The sequence below is a fragment of the Lagenorhynchus albirostris genome, chromosome 2 (genome assembly GCF_949774975.1).
Source record: "Lagenorhynchus albirostris chromosome 2, mLagAlb1.1, whole genome shotgun sequence".
Taxonomy (NCBI): Eukaryota; Metazoa; Chordata; class Mammalia; order Artiodactyla; family Delphinidae; genus Lagenorhynchus; species Lagenorhynchus albirostris.
This window is the reverse complement of record NC_083096.1, coordinates 39,484,578-39,504,730: the sequence shown is the minus strand read 5'-3', so window position 1 is coordinate 39,504,730 and position 20,153 is coordinate 39,484,578. Positions and strand designations below refer to the sequence as shown.

Sequence of the window (20,153 nt, the reverse complement as noted above, 5' to 3'; positions counted from 1 at the left end):
TTAGGGGATTTATACTACCAGATGTTAGAAAGTAGACCAATGGACCTGAATAGGGTTCCCAAACAGATGCTTATGTGAACATTTTACTTATGCAAAAGTTGTAAATAGATTGTGGACCTAAATGTAAAAGATAAAATAATAGTGTCTCTAGAAAATACTTACGAATATATATAGCAGCTTATATACATGCTTAGAGGATGGGGTGTCAGACTCTGAGATGAAAGGGAGACTTTATCTCTTGTGTGTTCTGTTCACGGTTGGACTCTTTTACCATGTGTATGTATTACTGTTCCGAGGAAATAAATATTTAAAGAATCACTTAATAGACAAAACACAGGTAAATATAGTTGAAAAAACAATATTAAGACAATGTAACAAAGTAAACAAAGTAATGTTACAGTTACTAGAAGCTGGGAAGTAGAATGGAAGAGGAAAGATGGAAAGGCGATAGGGGTTTTATCCTCATTTTACAAAAGGAAAAAAATTTAAGCATGGTGATGATTGTGGGCTACACCTTGATTCGCCAACTACAATAGGCACACAGGAAGGACCTCCACAGAGGTCCTGTTTTATTCATTTCCAGGTTCATAGTGAGTGTCTTTATGACACCACTTTTGCTGAAGAGTTTATTGATTTGCTCTTTGGTTCTCCTTTATTTTTACTTTAGCAGTGCCTGTCTTGGAATAAGTTTAACTCCAAGACAGAGTCAGGCAGCATGGCCAGGAGACTACCCACCATTAAGCCACTTATGTTGGACCAGGTCTGGTGGGGACAGTCCACGCATGTTTTCAACAGGAAGGAGGAGCTGTGTGGTTTTGTTTTGTTTTTTAGAGCCCCTGATCCCCAGGTGGGGTGGGGTGGGGGGAAATCATACCTTAAGAGCTGAAAGAAACTTCAGAGTTCTGGTAACCCACTTTCTCTTAACCCCCTGGAATATTTACCGTTTCTGAAGCTAGTCTTACAGCCTCCATTTAAACAGATACAGAGATAGGTAACTGCATCACAAAGTAGATCATTTCATTTTTTTAAAGATGTCTAGGTCTTAGAAAATATCTTTTTTTTTTTTGACACTCAAAGCTCAACTACATGTAAGAGAAACCCCAAATAACAGTGTCAAACAAAATGAAAATTTATTTCTTTTCATGTAAAAGGGATCCAGAAGTTGAAACTCCTTGGCTGAAATAACAACTGCCATCAAGGTGTCAGGCACCCAGGCTTCTTCTCTCTTACCCCTCCTCCATTCCTGGAGTGTCACTTTTGCCGTTATGATCCAAAGTGGCTGCTAGAGGGCAGTCGTCATGATCACACTCCTCACAGCAGGATAGAGGAAGAAATGCAGAGGGCACACCCCTTCTCTTTAAGGAGATTTTCTGGAAGTACCATATACCATTTATGCTGATATATCAATGTTCAGAACTTAGTCACATGGCCCACTAACCTCAAAGGAGGCTGGGAAATGTCAAAGTGCTCTGCTAAGAATCAAGGCTCTGTGGCTAAGGATGAAGGGAAAAATGAGTACTGAAAGGCAGCTAGCAAGCTCTGTCACATGGGTCCTTTAAATATTTGAAAACAGCAATCATGTCCCACTTCAGCTTCTCTTTTAGGGTAAACATCATCATTCTCTTTGACAAATCGACAATGATACTGTTTTCAGACCCTTCACCTCTTCAACTGTCCTATTAACATGCTCTAGTTTGTGTTGAATACTTAGAATAAGACACCCCCCACGACAGTGTGAGATCTAATTGCTACAAAATCAATTTGAAATATTTTGACCCCTTTTCTTTGCACCATATTTTTATTAATCCATCCTAAAATTAGCTTTCTTGGCAACAACTGCACATGGTTACTAAATCTAGAATCAACTGCATCCTCCAGGCTTTTACATTTGTTAGTGTTTCGCCTGGTCTCTCCCCACTTAGACTCCAGTAGATTTTTTATTTTCCTTTTTCCCCCCACTCCCCTCCCTCCTCAGTAAATGAGTTTAAATGTATTGCCATTTAATTTCACCTGGCTTGTTTTAGCTTACCTGAAACTTTTGAGAACTTTTTGAATTCTGACTTTCTTACCCAACATACTAAATGACTTGGCTGTGGGCATTTCTACCTGTGATAAATGAAATTTATCTTTAAGGTCAGGAACAGTGTCTTAATTTATATTCTCAGCATTGGGTACAATGCCTATGCATAGTAGATGTTTGTTTAAGGAATGAATTACGCAGTTAGACATAAAGAGCATTTTCTGGAAGAATTTTTTTTTAAGTTCTGGAATTGTTTGTGAAAGAAGACTATGAAATCTTCCTGTCTTTAAAAATAATATAGACTTTTATCTGGGAGAATTATATTTAAATGTGTATACAGTTTTTTAAAAGTAGGCAGGTGATTTAAACAATTTTGCTAAACTTCTAAATCATACAAATATGATTTTATAATGATTTGTTTGGCTAAATTTTTTAAAAAAAGAAAGAAAAAGACTAGACAGTGAAAAGTTTAAAGTTTACATTTTAATTCTGCCCCTGATACAGAATATACCAACTCATTCATTTCTTTACCTTGGTTTCACAAATTATAAAAGAGAATTCACAAATCAACTTTTCTTGCTTAAAAAAGGTGTTTGCAAGAATATTCATTAGGGGCTTCCCTGGTGGTGCAGTGGTTAAGAATCTGCCTGCCAATGCAGGGGACATGGGTTCTAGCCCTGGTCTGGGAAGATCTCACATGCCGCGAAGCAACTAAGCACGCAAGCCACAACTACTGAGCCCATGTGCCACAACTATGAAAGCCCTCGCGCCTACAGCCCCTGCTCTGCAACAAGAGAAGCTACTGCAGCGAAGAGTAGCCCCTGCTTGCCACAACTAGAGAAAGCCCACGTGCAGCAACGAAGACCCAATGCAGCCAAGTATATATATATATATTCATTAAAACCAGTCTATAGGGAACTATAGAATCCAAATTGTGAGGTAATCTGAAGATCCAGGGATAAGATTAGATGTGTCAACCTCTGAAACGAATACAAACTAACATTAAATTGACTTGTGAAAGTAACTTGAAAATGTTTCAGAAACATGCTGCTCGTGAGATTAGGGGCTCCTAAAATAAATTCTGGGAGATTGGAGATAGTAATCTAAATATAATGTATAGAATAATCTATAAATTTGGCATTTAGACATTGACAAAAACACAGTCATTGGCACATAGTAAATATTCAGATGTTAATTATTATTATTAAATATAGAGATTAGAAGTAAAATCAAAGCTTCTCCAGAACTGACCAAGGAGATGGCACCCCAAATATATACAATGGTCTCTTTTTTGGATAGAAATATTCCTAGAGATAACTATACAAAGAAAGAGGTTCCCTAAAGAATCTCGATTTATTAGGATATAAACAGGATTTTTAAAAAGTAACTGTTAAAAAGTCCCCCTTTCCCTCTGGATACAGGGTTTCTTAGCTACATCTTGATCTAATTCCATTACTTTTGGTTATCAGAGTAATGCGGTTCTATAACATAGGCCAAATTTGTGGGGTTTGCAGTGGGTATGGGACCCTCCCCCCTGTCATCCCCCAGCCCTTTGAAGTTGGTCCAGGGAAGAAGAAGAATGGAGGCAGATTGTCTTCTTACTTCACTATTCTTAGGGTGGTAACCTTCACTCTGTCATTACTGCTGCTTCTCTAACACTCGCTGGTTATGGCAGTTCCAAATTCTGGGGGTGTTTTTGTTGGTCTTCAAAAGGCCTTTACCAGGGTAGGGGGCTGGGGGCGGGGTTGGGGTGAACTGGGAGATTGGGGTTGACATATATACACTAATATGTATAAAACAGATAACTAATAAGAACCTGCTGTATAAAAACTAAATAAATAAAATTCAAAAATAAAATAAAATTCAAAAATAAAAAACAAAATAAATCCCCCTCCGCCTCAAAAAAGGCCTTTACCTCCTCCACTGTCCCTCAGCCCTTACTGTGGGTGACTCACCTTACTGGTCTGTAACCCTCACCTGGTGGGCAGCCCTCTTAAATGGAGTACTGAAAACATGGTAAATATAAAATTGATAGTAATGGGAGTTATTAATTGAGACAGTTATTAGAAATTATTACTTCTGAGCCATGAATTGCATTTTGAAACTAAAGTGTTTTAATTATAAGATATTTAAGCCTCTGTGAAGCATCCAACATTTTATAGTTTGAGATGTAATGATAATGGATAGGATGAATTAAATTGTGAAGAAAAATCCTACCTTTGTTTCCAACATTTAATTTTATATATGATTTAAGCTAAGAATACTGCAAGGAGATGGATTATAAACAGAATGAATATATGCCAGTGTGAAAACCAGGACTTAATACTATTAATAAATACTATTGTATTAGAACTTGAGAAAAGCTTCTCTACGAAGAAGCAACAGGAAACAGTCAATTTTAGGGACCTCAGCATATAAAATAAAGGCTTGTTGCTATGAAGTCTCTGTCTCTTTCTGCCTCCCCACACACACACCCCTCATGTCTCATCTCTCAGCTCTATTCTCTCTCTGTTTACCTTCATTCTTTGTTACTGCAAGCAGCCGCTCCCAGACAGGAACTTCCTTTAAGCTCATTAAATAGCAAGGAGTGCAGGAGAAACGTGGTATTTTTCTAGACCAGTGGCTTTCAAACCTTTTGTTACCCACTGCAATACATATTATATTGTCAACCCAATATAGACATATAAATGTGTATCAGTCAGCTATTTGTTTGTAATAAAACAGCCAGAACATCTTAGGGATATACAAGAGCAAGCATTTCTTTCACTCAGTTGTGTGTTGGTTAGGGTCAGCTGATCTATGCTGGACTCAGCTGGGTGTCACGGCTGATCTTGGCAGGGCTTGCTCATGGGTCTGTGGGTTGGTGGGTGGTTAGCTGATATAAACTGATCCTGGCTGGTGGGGTCTAGCTTGGGTGGTTCTGCCCCATGTGTCTCTCATCCTATTATTGATTCTCGTGGACTAGCCTGAGCATATTTTTCTTACGGAAATGGCAGAGGTGCAAAATAGTAAGCCCAGTTGCACAAATATTCTTCAAACCTTTGATCATGTCACATCTAACATTCCACTGGCTAGAGCAAGCCAATGGCAAGCCCTAAGTCAAGGACAGAAAAGTATACTCACGGAGATAAGGGGAATGAATATTTTTAAACAATAACCTATCAAAAATATATAAATATAACTGAATCAAAAGTTCCATAAAACAATTCTTAGCAAGTAGTTTGGGTCAAGATCTGTAGTTTGAAAAACCGTTTTCGAGAGGCATGTTGATTCAGACATACGTGATCTATGTCTTAGAAGTGTAATCTGAACACCAAACTGAGTTAATTCTGACAATTCTCTCTCCAGCCTCACTTGACTGGGGTAGGATGTTGGTGTGGGGATATAGTGAGATTTGCATTCTTGTCACTCCAATCAGTATTACTCGATGTGTAGTCCACAAACAAGCTAGTCCACTGACGGGTGCCAGTCCACAAACTGTTCATTACTAGACCGTAACCATAGTGACGTAAGTTTCCAGAATATAAACGAACACACTGTTTATTTCATTGAGAAAAATCTTACTTAAAAAAAAAAAAAAGTCCGCTGAATGAAACTGCGTGCTTATTGGTGTAGTTGCTTTACACTTTGATGAAACTTCCTTATCTCAATCTCTGATCAGTAACAAACAGTTCACAGACCAGCATTACCCAAGGAAGACCCAGAATCTTCTAAATAGGAATCTCCATGAAATAGTTATCTTGTGTATCTGAGACAAAGAAGGGATGTTTTGGAAAAGTAGATTCTTAAGCGTTTCATAAATATTGTAGGGGAAGAAACCAGTAATGAGAAAGGAGCTGAAGAAACAAGAGCAGAGAGAGATTAACTGATGGATCAAAACGTTGAAGAATGAAGGAGCGACAAGGACAAGGTGGTCTTGACCAAGAGGCAGTACACCTCATCCTCCTAAAAAGGAGATACTTGTAGGTAAGTCTGTAGGAGAGGGTGCTGGTCATTTGGGGTATTTCATGCCTGAAGGTATCATTCTTGTCTATGAATTAAGGGTCAAGATCATCTGCTGAGATGGCATCTTGTTACTGCCGTTTTGGAATTGGGGGGATTTGAATTAAACTCAATTGATTTAAAATCCTAGTAAGGATTTTGTTCCACTTTATTCTGTTTACTTTATAAACATTCATTTTCCTATTTAACCTAAACGTTTTTTTTTCTCACAACCTGTGCATTTTAAATAAATTTCTTTTTTTTTTTCCACATCAGAAACTGCCTTTTATACATTTTGTACAAGGATCACTTTGGAACCAAGCATGTTTCCTCCAGTTGGTTTCAATGAATGGCAATGCCACATCACATGCTACACTAGCTCAGGATGAGAATTTTCTAATAAACTTTTTCTGATACTTTTTCTCCTTCCTTTCATATCACCCAAAGATCCACCCCAATCTGAAGGAAGAGAAGGGCTGGATGAGCCCTAAGTTTCTTGGGGGAAATCCAAGTTGATATGTCCCCTCTTTGCAAGGAGATGGGGCAGGGAGAGCGAGTTCTAGCCCCCAGAGAAAGGACTAACAATCAGTAAACATGCTGCTCCATCCTTCTTATGAGGCCCGCCTGCCCTTGAAAGGGAAGTATACGCTTAACCCACAGGTGTTCTGCAACATGGAGGTGGCTCACGCTATTTCTTGCAACAGAGCGCGCTGTGTTCCTCCCAGCTCCTCCGCCCACCCCTTACCACCAGCGGTAGTGGGCCCGCGCGCCGTTAGCCTCGGCCGTCTTGTGCGTGTCGTGCTTTCTGTTTATCACAGGGCCCCGCTTGTGAAAAGCCTCCAGCAGCTCCCGAGACAGCTTCTCCGGCATCAGCATCCGCCGGAGCTTCATTCTCCCTACATGCAGTAATCATCCACTTCATGGCCAGGAAGTGGCGACGCTGGTCGGCTAGCGGCACAGGGACCTGATAGAAATGGCCACCCTTGAGCATGGGTACGAGCCCAATCACAGGCTCACAGTTTTTCAGTGCTTGTTGGAAGATGGTGTAAGGGTTGCGTTCAGTGGTTGCCTGTTCTTCTGCAGAAGCAGCGTGGTACTTCTCAAACTGCTTCCTTTTCACAGTTTCCAGGGTCTGCGTCATGAGGGATCTGGCCAGTATTTTGTTTCCTCCTTTCATCATCATGTTGGTGAATTTACTGATCACTGGGTCTTCAAACACAGAGCTTGTTTTCGTCGCTGGAGCAGCTTTGATAACCGGAGTCTTCCTGAGCTCCCGCTCATACTTTTCCTCCTCATTCAGCTCGGCCGAGGGCTTGCGGTAATATGCCTTGTCAGTCTGGGGGTCCTGGTATTCAGGACCATAGCGACTCCACCTCACCTGGGTCAGCCCTGGAAGCCGCAGGACAACACTCCGCACGCCCAGCAGCAAGCCCGACCACCCTTGTGCAGCCTTCACCGCGGCGGCAGCCAACTTGGCTGGCCAATAAATTTCTTTTCCTCAATATTTTGTTATGAGAATCATCAAACATACAGAAATGTAGAAAGAATTATACAGGGAGAATTAATTTACCTACCACCTGGATTCTACAATTTATTTTTATGTTATGCCAATCTCAGTTTGAGGCCAATTTGGAAATGGGGTTTGCCTGGTGGCGCAGTGGTTGAGAGTCCACCTGCCGATGCAGGGGGCATGGGTTCGTGCCCCGGTCCGGGAAGATCCCACACGCCGCGGAGCGGCTGGGCCCGTGAGCCATGGCCGCTGAGCCTGCGCATCCGGAGCCTGTGCTCTGCCACGGGAGAGGCCACAACAGTGAGAGGCCCGTGTACCGCCAAAAAACAAACAAACAAAAAACAATTTGGAAATGGAATGGTTATTATTTTGTTTACCGAAGTTAGTAAATACTAGTGAAGACTTTGGGAAAGGAATCATTTCTAATTCAACAGGTCAAGTATGAATGCTCTTGGCTTCTGTTTTGATCAGGGTTCTTCAGAGAAGATGGATCTATCTATCATCTATCTATTTATCTATCCATCTATCTATCATATGTATATTGGCTCCTGTGATTATGGAGGCTGGAAAGTCCCAAGATCTGCAGGGTGAGTTGGCAAGCTGGAGACCCAGGAGGGCAGATGGTGTAGTTCTAGTCCAAAGAGCCAATGATTCAGCTCAAGTCTGAAGGCAGGAAAAATGCTGACGTGCCAGTTCAAAGGCCATCAAACAGTAGGAATTCTCTCACTTAGAAGAGGTTCAGCGTTTTTGTTCTATTCAGGTCTTCAACTGATTGGATGAGACCCACCCACCTTGGGGAGAGCAATCTGCTCTACTCAGGCTAAGGATTTAAGTGTTAATCTCATCCAAAAACACCTTCACAGAAACACCCAAAATAATGTTTGACCAAGTATCTGGGCACCCTGTGGACCAGTCAAGTTGACACATGAAATTAACCATCACAGCCTCTTTATGCTATGTATACTTAGGAGAACAGTATTCATCCCCAACCTACCTCTCAGGTCGCTCCTTCCCCACCCTCCCAGAGGAAAAATCATTGTAACACTCTTGTTTCTGGAAGATATGGCATATTTACTTTGTAAGTTTTGTGAACCCACCACTGAATATCCTTAGGGGTTTAACACCTCACTGTGAATAATACTATTTTAAACAAGTCGTATGTAATTGTATATTTTTTTTCTCTACAAACACATATAAAACTATTTTCAATTTCTGTGGAATGGAATAAAATATAAATATACATGCAATTATTTTAACCAACCAAATGTTTTAAATTTTTAACTATTATAAAGCAAACGCTGTGTTTTAAGGTGTTAAGTTGTTAGGTTTTCAGACTAACTCAGTCTTCATATTTTTCTTCCTATTTATTACTAAACCAGAAATGGCTTTCCTGGTTCTTAACTTTTTTTCTACTTTTTCACAATTTCTTAGTTTGAAGGAGCAAGTAAGTCACAAACTACATTCAGTGAATCTAGAGTCTTTAAAATTCATTTCTTCATTATTCCACAAACATTTATCCATCATAATTTTGAGCTTCTGCTGTACAATGAAGTGAATCAGCTACATGTATACCTATATCTCCTCCCTCTTGGACCTTCCTCCCACCCCCCCCATCCCACCCATCTAGGTCATCAGAGAGCACGGAGCTGAGCTCCCTGTGCTATATGGTAGGTTCCCACTAGCTATCTATTTTACACGTGGTAGTGTATTTATGTCAAACTTCATCTCCCAATTAGTCCCACCCACCCCTTTCCCCCCAGGTCCACATGTCCATTCCCTACGTCTCCATCTCTATTCCTGCCCTACAAACAGGTTCATCTGTACCATTTTTCTAAATTCCACATATACACATTAATATACGATATTTGTTTTTCTCTTTCTGACTTACTTCACTCTGTATGACAGACTCTAGACCCATCCACATCTCCACAAATGACCCAGTTTTGTTCCTTTTCATGGCTGAGTAATATTCCATTGCGTATATGTATGACATCTTCTTTATCCATTCATCTATCGTGGGACATTTAGGTTGTTTTCATGTCCTGGCTATTGTAAATAGTCCTGCAATGAACATTGGGGTACATGTGTCCTTTTGAATTATGGTTTTCTCAGGGTATATGCCCAGGAGTGGGATTGCTGGGTCATTATGGTAGTTCTATTTTTAGTTTTTTAAGGCAACTCCATACTGTTCTCCATAGTGGCTGTATCAATTTACATTCCCACCAACAGTGCAAAAGGGTTCACTTTTCTCCACACCCTCTCCAGTATTTATTGTTTGTAGATTTTTTTTGATGGTGGCCATTCTGACCAGTGTGAGGTGTTACCTCGTAGTTTTGATTTGCATTTCATGTGCCTCTTGGCCACCTGTATGTCTTCTTTGGTGAAATGTCTATTTAGGTCTTCTGCCCATTTTTTAATTGGGTTGTGTGGGTTTTTGATATTGAGCTCCATGAGCTATTTGTATATTTTGGAGATTAACCCTTTGTCTGTTGCTTCATTTGCAAATATTTTCTCCCATTCTGAGGGTTGTCTTTTCATCTTATTTATGGTTTCCTTTGCTGTGCAAAAGCTTTTAAATTTCATTAGGTCCCATTTGTTTATTTTTGTTTTTATTTCCGTTTCTCTAGGAGGTGGTTCAAAAAAGATATTGCTGTGGTTTATGTCAAAGAGTGTTTTTCCTGTCCAGGCTTACATTTAGGTCTTTAATCGATTTGGAGTTTATTTTTGTGCATGGTGTTAGGGAGTGTTCTAATTTCATTCTTTTACATGTAGCTGTCCAGTTTTCCCAGCACCACTTATTGAAGAGGCTGTCTTTTCTCCATTGTATGTTCTTGCCTCCTTTGTTATAAATTAGGTGACCATATGTGTATGGGTTTATCTCTGGGCTTTCTATCCTGTACCATTGATCTATCTTTCTGTTTTTGTGCCAGTACCATACTGTCTTGATTACTGTAACTTTGTAGTATATGCTGAAGTCAGGGAGCTTGATTCCTCCAACTCTGTCTTTCTTTCTCTAGATTGCTTTGTAGACCTGGTCTCTAGTGATGGAGTCTGTGAGTGCACAAGGACATTAAATACAGGGGTGAGGGCCACACTAGGATGAGCTTCAGTAGCTATGGAAACATGGAGGGGGGATCCTATAAGACTTTCTGTAGGACCTGATGTCTGAATTGAGTCCTGAAGAACAAGCAGTAGACAGCCAGATGGAATAAATAGAAGGGAGTATTGGGCAAGAGAGGAACAGCATGTGCAAAGGCCCAGGACCTCCATCTTTGGGTTATTCTAGTCCATCTTTTCTGTGTTTTTAATTTCTCTCTTTCCATTTGGCCCCTTTTCCATGTCTTATAAACATGTTAATGTTTCTTATATTCAAAAGCAATGCAAAAAATAATCCCTCCCTCAACATTGTGTCCTCCTCAGGCTACTGTTCTATCTTCCTCTTTCTCAATGTAGGCATGCTCCTTGAAGGAATATAGGACCTACCTCAAGTCCCTTACCTCCCGTTCCATCTTTAACCTGAGGACACAGGAGACCTTCATGGAAAAGAGGGGAGGGTTACAAGTAAAAGAACAAATGGTAATTCTGGAAGGTGAAGGATAATGGGAAGACAAGAATTCACCCTGTATGTGTTCAAATGAAAGTTCTGAGAACTTTGGTAATGAACAAAGAAGAAAGACTTTTGAATAACTTTCTAGATGTGTTCCAGGCAATTGTGATAAAGAAAGGGGATTTTGTTGAAGTTTTAAGTAAGTTTTCTCCTTGGGGATTTTCTTCAGAGGGTATAGTAAAGATCTGAATTTCTATTTTAATTACTTCAGGTTGCTGGATTTGTGATTCTTTTAACGCTAGAACTGAACCGCACATCTGCCTTGTATTATGTGGATTACATTTCACTTTTAAGCTAGTAAATGCAATATTGGTTTTTTTTTTTTTCTTTTTCTTTACGCGGGCCTCTCACTGCTGTGGCCTTTACCATTGCGGAGCACAGGCTCCGGACGCGCAGGCCCAGCGGCCACAGCTCACGGGCCCAGCTGCTCCACAGCATGTGGGATCCTCCCGGACCGGGGCACGAATCCGTGTCCCCTGCATCGGCAGGCGGACTTTCAACCACTGTGCCACCAGGGAAGCCCCAATATTGGTTTTTAAAAAATTTTTTAGTGTTTCATATACTATGATATTTTAAGGTACCAGAAGATCAGTATTTTTTGTTGGAATAAAACCATTATTCTAAAAATGTCTGAAATTTGAGTCATTTACATATTAAACTGGATTACAATTTCTAATCAAACTGTTTCACTTATTTAGATAAACTTCTTCACTGCATCCATAATTCTTAAGAGGAAGAATTAATGACAATTGAAAGGAAAATCTCCTATTGGAAGAATAATACTTATTTGTGTTCCAGGAACTTCTGAGCAAATAGAATATGAAAATGCCAGTATTGAAACTAAGGCAAGAAACTCTCTGCATGGAATCCCACCATGAAACTGAAGAAGCCAAAAGAGAACTGTAGTATCTCTTTTGAAAGAATTAGAACAACAGCTTTCTGTCAACAAAAAGATCACAACCCATGGAAAAGATAGCTATTAAAAATATGTCATCAAAGTCAACAAGAGATAGACAGAGACATAGATCTTTGGAGATGGAGTAAAAAGAAAATATATGGAGTTAGCTAATAACCAATATGTCCTCTTCCAACTAGTGTAGAATTAGAAAGAGCTTTCTCAGCAACTGGAAAAATGTGCGCAAAAATAAGTTCACTGTCTAATAAAAACCAATTGACACTTAAAGAAACATCTTTCTTTAAAAAAAGATATCATATTTCATCTTATATTTTTCATGATTAATTACATTTTCTTTATTTCATGTAGTGTGTATATTAGTTTGTAACACTTTATTTTACCGGCCAACAACTGATATTGGTAATGATTTATATTTAATGTTTAAATTTTTGTAATTTTTCATTTTACTTAATGTATGATTTTAAAATTTAAACTGCATTAAATACCTAGTATTACATTTTAATTTTATGAATTAAAAAGCTTCAAAACAGAAATACTAGTATGTTAGTTATTATTTGAATCAAGTATCCCAATTCTGCTATTATGCATGTTCTCTGGTATTGCAATGATTTTTTTAAAGATGAAGTTCTCTCATAAGATCATCTCTGATTCCACCCCAGGGAAACTATGGGTTTTACTCCCCTGAGTAGATTGTGCAGATCTGTTGATAATAACTACAATACTTCATTGAAATGATGTATTTATCTGTTTCCCTCTATTGTGTCACAAAATCCTTGAATATTTATAAAACAGGAAATAATTTTCTTAATTACAATGGGGAAATACTCTTTTCAGGTTTGTTGAGTGTTTGTTTAGTATGGGGAAGGACCTGAAAGCTACACCAGCTCTGGATATTACAACGAAATTGAGTTGTGGACATTCCCTGGGACAGACTGGGCTTCCCAAAGGTACAGCCAGTCAGCTAGCTCTGCCTTATTTTCCCTTAACTTCAACCATGTCTAAAACTGAGGAGGACCATCTGTGCTATGTAATAAAAAGTTATAGTCTTTATGCCATAATGATGATAATTTTGAAACTTAATATATTCAAAGTCTGTACTTATAAAAATAATTTTAAAATGTGTTTAAATCTCATTTAAAAAGGAAAAACTCATTTTGATTATTTTCTTATTATCTAACCTGTTTGGTAAATTCTTAGTCATGATCAGAATAAGATAATGTATATGGAAGCAACATGTAAATTGTAAAATGCTGCACAAAAGATTCTAAGAGCCATGGTTAAAGACAGGAAACATCCTCTTCTCTCCCCCAGAGGGAATCATCCTAAATCTGTTAATTTTTCTTAATAGATTTTCATTTCCAACCACACAAACTCTTGATACTGGTTTTTGAAACCCCATTAAATTACAGGCAGAAATATAGCCCTACACTGATCCTTTAGATCAAACTTTTCCTCATACCAGGCCGGACACAATTCCTAGGCCTGCCTCAGGCTGCCCTACGCCTAACTTAGGATTCTAGTTTTTAGAGAGGTAGAGCATTCTTTGCTCATTTGCCTTTCCTTCATTGTAGCATTAGGCTCAAGCATGAAACCTTTCTCTGTAACTTTTCTTTGAAAGCACCAACAAAGTTAGCTTCAAAATTATTTTATTTTTTTAAACATTTTTTCTTATAAAGTGTTTTTATTTATTTATATTTATTTATTTTTTGGCTGCGTTGTGTCTTTGTTGCTGCGAGTAGGCTTTCTTCAGTTGTGGCGAGCAGGGACTACCCTTTGTTGCGGTGCACGGGCTTCCCATTGCAGTGGCTTTTCTTGTTGTGGAGCATAAACCAGCCTATCCTGTATATTTCTTTTTTTTTAATTTATTTTATTCAAGTATAATTGATTTACAATGTTGTGTTAACTTCTGCTGTACAGCAGAGTGATTCAGTTATACATATATATACATTCTTTTTTATGTTCTTTTCCATTATGGTTTATCACCAGATATTGAATATAGTTCCCTGTGCTATACAGTAGGACCCTGTTGTTTATCCATTCTATATATTGATATCATAGTTTGCATCTGCTAACTCCAAACTCCCAATCCATCCTTCCCCTAACCACCTCCCCCTTGGCAACCGAAAGTCCATTCTCTATTTCTGTGAATCTGTTTTGTAGATAAGTTCATTTGTGTCATACTTTAGATTCCACATATAAGTGATATCATATGGTATTTGTCTTTCTCTTTCTGACTTACTTCACTTAGTATGATAACCTCTAGGTGTTACCGAGTCTAAGCTTGTACTGCTCACCACACAACAGGCCAATAATCAAGAGACGAGTTGTTGGGGCAAAGAATAGCAACTTTATTTGGAAAGCCAGCAAATAGAGAAGATGGCGGGCTCATGCCCCAAAGAACCATCTTGCCTGAGTTAGAATTCAGGCTCTTTTATACTAAAAGGGGAGAGAGTAAAGTCAAACACTTCCTGGTTCCCATCAGCCTCTGGAGGGGATGTGTTAATTTCTTCTTCCCTGCAGTCATTCACAGGTGGGCCTGGTCATGTTATTTCCTGTGAGCTAAACAAAAGTATTTTAGCTTAAAGTTCATTACCTGGGAAGCAGGATTCCCAGAGATGGGCCATTATGTATAATTTAAGCTTATAGGCAACATCCCTTTAGTGATTAACTTGTAATAAAATACAAAAGGTTCTTCCCTACTGCATATGTCCATCCATGTTGCTGCAAATGGCACTATTTCATTCTTTTTTTTATGGCTGAGTAGTATTCTACTGTATATATATACCACATCTTCTTTATCCATTTATCTGTTGATGGACATTTAGGTTGCTTCCATGTCTTGGCTATTGTGAATAGCGCTGCTGTGAACATAGGGGTGCATGTATCTTTTTGAATTATAGTTTTGTCTGGACATATGCCCGGGAGAGGGATTGCTGGATCATATGGCAACTCTGTTTAGTTTTTTGAGGAACCTCCATACTGCTTTCCATAGTGGCTACACCAATTTACATTCCCACCAAGAGTGTAGGAGGATTCTCTTTTCTCCACACCCTCTTCAGCATTTGTTTGTATCATGTCTATTTCAATACCAATATCGATATAGAAAGAATTTCAATCTAAAATGGAGCCAGAGGATATAAAATGGAAAGTCTTATTCATGTGCCTTCAGAAAAACAAAACTTAAGGAATGAAAAACGGATTTCCTGATATACTGAAAACTGAAAATGTTGGAATTTTCTTAAATGATAGGGAGTTAATCGGGGGTTATGTCATATCAACTTTGGAAAGTTTTTGCTTATGGTTTCCAGAGTTATGAATGGGAAATGACCCAGGTTGAGTTGGTCTTGCCAAGGGAGCTGAAGGGAGCTTTGTTTGTATGACTGGACTGGTTTTGTCTGCTTGAATTTTCAAAGCTGCTCTCTCTTTGTTTTGATTTTAACAGACTCCAACAGAACCCTCCCCTCTTTACATTCCCTTCCCATAAATACAGCCTACCCCAAACCCTCAACGGACTCATCTGTAGCTTGCTATAGTTTGTGTGTCCTGAATTGCAGTTTCTCTGCTATTCTCGAATAAACTCATCTCTTTGAGCTTACCTCAGTTTACCTCTTTATTTAGGTCGACAAGTAAATTCAGTGAGCATCTAAGATTATATTCTTCCTCTCTTGGTCTACCACCTTCACAATTCATTTTCACATTTACTCTCCAGACTTCTGCCAGCATAAATTAGCAAAATCTTGCAATTATTGAGAACTGTAATCCTTCTCTTCTTGTTTTAAATTTGTAATTATCAAACAACAAAGTCCTACTGTATAGCACAGGGAACTATATTCAATATCTTGAGATAAAGCATAATGGAAAAGAATATTTAAATATATATATACATGTATAAAGTACATATATATGTATTCATATATATGAATCACTTTGCTGTACAGCAGAAATTAATACATTGTAAATTAACTATATTTTAATAAGAAAAATTGTAATCATCTCTCGGGATTTCTGGCATTGCCAGATATTGTCTGATGGTAACTCAGCATCATCCCTGCCCTTCTAAGAGTTCCCTTATATTTCAGAATCTGAAAACTATGTTTCCCAGAACCCCTTGCCAGCAGAGTTATGGTTTTGATTCTTCCAATAAGAGTTATTCATGCTAGATTTTGGAAGATAATGGAAATTATTATTGCTCAGCCTCAACAAGCAGGCATGTGGTCTTCAGCAGACATTAAATGTGAGATTTTGCAGTGACTTCTGGACTTTCTACTGAGCACCATCTGCTTTGGTGCAATAGGCTATTGAGATCATTAGTGGTAGTTTCCTGCAATTTTCTGATTTCCAAAGATAACTGATGACTTTCCCTGTCTATTGCCCTCTTTGGTGCTTTCAAAAGTTTTGTAAACACTTAATTCCTTTCACTAAATACCCTCCTGCCTGAAATGCCTAGAGAGGTTTCTGTTTCCTGACTATAGACTGATAGACTATGGTCTGACTCTAGTTATTGACAGCTATTTAGGTATGGTCACCATTCAATCAGAGGAGATGCTAAGCTAATCAAAATAGATTCCAGTTATGAGCAACCAGTATAGCTTCACTGGTAATACTAGCTGAGTTTCAGCTCTAGTTATGAAACTGGAGCAATGAGATATGTATATGAGAAAGGCATGAAGGACATTGAGACAAGGTCTTCACTGTTAAAGTAACAGCCTCATCTGATAGATAATAGGTAGCTGCATTGACTAGAGTAGTATAGTAAGAAATATATGTGGTCTTTGTCCCCAAGAAAAACATTTGAAATTTCCTGAGTGATAGAAATGTCTTTTGTCATTCATTAGCTGTCCCTTTGAGTGTGCCTGAGTTTATGCTAATGAGATGACTTAGGGTGGGGTCCCTAGAGAGCCTTGAGATAGGACTGGTCACCAGAAACACCAAATGATTAGAGGGTTGGAACTTTTAGACCCACCCACTGACCTCTGGGAAGAGGAAGAGAAGGGCAGCTGTAGATTAAGCTCTATAAAACTCTTCAACAATAAGAGTTGATGAGCTTCTGGGCTGGTAAACACTTGGAGATGGGGGAAGAGTGGTGTGCCAAGAGATCATGGAAGCTCTGTGCCCCTTTCCACATACTTTGCCTTATGCATCTCTTTCATCTGGCTGTTACTGAGTTATATCCTTTTATAATAAACTGGTAATCTGGTAAGTGAAATGTTTCTCTGAGTTCTGTGAGTTGCTCTAATAAATTAATCAAAGCCAAAGAGGGGATTGTAGGAAGTTCTCATGTATAAAAAATATTTATTAATATATTTGCTTCCACTATTTCTTTCTGGGCTCATTTTCATTTTACAAAGAAGATCCTTTAGTTGTTTTTTCACAAAGAACTTATTACTACTGAACTTTCATAATCCTTTTATGACTGAAAATGCTTTCATTTTACACTTATTCTTGAAAAATAGTGTGGTAAACTCTGTTTCTCCTTCACATCTATTTTTGTCATCAATACCATGTATTTTAACTCTACATGTATTTTACATATATTTTAACCTCAACAAGATATTACCATTGTTTAAACAGTCAGTATTCATTTACTTTTAACCATATATCTACCCTTTCATCTTTTTTTTTTTTTTTTTACTTTTTTAAAGTTTTATTTATTTATTTTTGGCTGCATTGGGTCTTCATTGCTGTGTGCAGGCTTTCTCTAGTTGTGGTGAGCAGGGGCTACACTTTGTTGAGGTGCATAGCCTTCTCATTGTGGTGGCTTCTCTTTTTGCAGAGCAAAGGCTCTAGGGTATGCAGGTTTCAGTAGTTGCACCGTGCAGGCTTCAGTAGTTGTGGTGCACAGGCTCAGTAGTTGTGGTGCACAGGCTTAGTTGCTCAATAGCATGTGGGATCTTCCCAAACCAGGGATCGAACCCATGTCCCCTGCATTGGCAGGCAGATTCATAACCACTGAGCCACCAGGGAAGTCCTTCATCTGTTTTCTTATTGTTTTATTTATTTATTTATTTTTTGCGATACACGGGCCTCTCACCATTGTGGCCTCTCCCATTGTGGAGCACAAGCTCCGGACGCACAGGCTCAGTGGCCATGGCTCACCGGCCCAGCCACTCTGCTGCATGTGGGATCCTCCCGGACCGGGGCATGAACCCGTGTCCCCTGCATCGGCAGGCGGACTCTCAACCACTGCGCCACCAGGGAATCCCCCTTCATCTGTTTTTATATCTTGTGTTACTGAGCTTCAACCAGGGATGATTTTCCTTTGCCTGGAAAATTTTTTTGGTATTTCTTCTGGTGTAGGTCTACTGACATTAAATTCCCACAAGTTTTTGTGTGTCTGAAAATGTCTTTATTTTACCCTCACCTTTAAAAGGATATTTTAACTGGATATAACTTTCTAGCTTGGCTGTTATTCTCCTTCAGATTTTATTCCATTGTTTTCTGGCTTCCATATTTTCTTTTGAAGAGTCAGCCATCAGTTTTGTTTTTACACCTTTAAAATTATGCATCTCCCTCTCTTCTTCTGCTGCTTTTAAGACTTTTTCTTTTTTCTTTAACTTGTAACAGTTTTACTATGATGTGTCTAGTTATGATTTTCTTTATATTTGCTTTTCTTGAGGATTTTAGAGCTTTTCAAATCTGTAGCTTGTCTTTCACCAATTTTGGAAAATTTTCAGACAGTATCTCTTCAAACATGATTTTTGCTCCTTCTCTTTCTCCTGTCACTTTGGGACTACATATGTTGATTTTTTGTCATGTCTTACAAGTCTGTTTTATAATTTTCTTTGTTTTCCAATCTTTTTATCTCTTTTTTAATCTGTATGGTTTCTTCTGTCCTATTTTTCAGTTCACTAATGATCTCTATGGTTGTGTCTAATTTGTTGTTAATCCTATATATTGAGTATTTATTTCTGAAATTTTATTCTTAATTTCTAAGATTGCTACTTGATTTACTTTTATATATCTCAGATCTCTATGTTGTAGTCTTTAACCTAGGGAATAGTCATTCAGAGGTCTTGGCTTGAAAACTGGCATATTGTCTAGGATTCCTTCTCCATTTCAGGCTCTGAACTCCTGTTTTTGTATGTTGAGCTTCAAGAGACTGCCCAAATCTCCATTTACCTTTTAAACACCTTAACAACTGTGAGGTGTTTTTTATTTTTCTTTTTACTGCAACTGTTCCTCTTCCTTCCCCCATTATCTAGAGACTTAGGATTCAGAATAGTCCTTGAGGCAAAATCCTTGCAGAATGTCATACTCATTTCTCTGTGATTACACTCTCTATGGGATCCTGGCTGTTCAAGTCTTAGCTACTCCACTTGTCTGAATTCCAACTTTGGTCTTTCCATCCCCATGTGATTGTTAAAAGCTCTTGGCCACTGCTCTTTGCTGTGCCTCTATCTCCTAGCTATAAAATGGAAGAAGCCTTCAGAGGAAAAACTGGTGGAGGACGTCATTTATTCCAGTTTGTTTCCCTTTCCTCTATGATCTTGACTTCTTGGGCCTGGCTACCTTGGTTGCTCTTCAATGTCTTCAAATAACTGACTTATTTTTGTGTTTTACCTACATTTATAGTTGTCCTTGATGGGAGTGTTAATTTGAGAAGAGCTTCTCTTAAGAAGCTTAACTTTAGACTTAAAAACTGGAAGTCTAAAGCCTATGCAGCCTTTTAATGTTAAAAGAACCATACCATTTCCAATTACTATTTATTAGACTCTTAGATTTTTAGTATCTTCTGTTACACCAAATAGCAGATGGCTTTCAGTTGTTCTCTCCTTGTGAGATAATCATATAACTGTTCATTATGTATCTATCTATCTCTTCTATTACATCTATCCCAACAGAAGAGTCTTTGAATAGCAACAAAACAAAAGGGGCCAAATAGTTAGCTGAGCAGGAGAAATACAGTTCTTTCTTAAGTAAATCATGATGAATCAAATCCTTGCCTTTTTCCCATTTAGAATCAGGGTAGTGGCCTATAGTAGTGCATTTTTGTTCTTGAAATAACTTTCTTTGGTCCTACTTTCTATAGCCCTCAGGTAGTAGCTTATCATAGTAGTGACTTTCCAAAAGGCAACTGATACATCTTTGCATTTGCCAGTAGACTATATTCATCATAATT

The 20,153-nt window shown here is 38.5% G+C and overlaps 1 pseudogene; it reads right to left on the bottom strand.

Moving 5' to 3' along the window:
- Positions 1-6,742: 6,742 nt before the first annotated feature.
- Positions 6,743-20,153, bottom strand: part of LOC132515395 (small ribosomal subunit protein uS7m-like) — a 70,039-nt pseudogene continuing 56,628 nt past the window's right edge.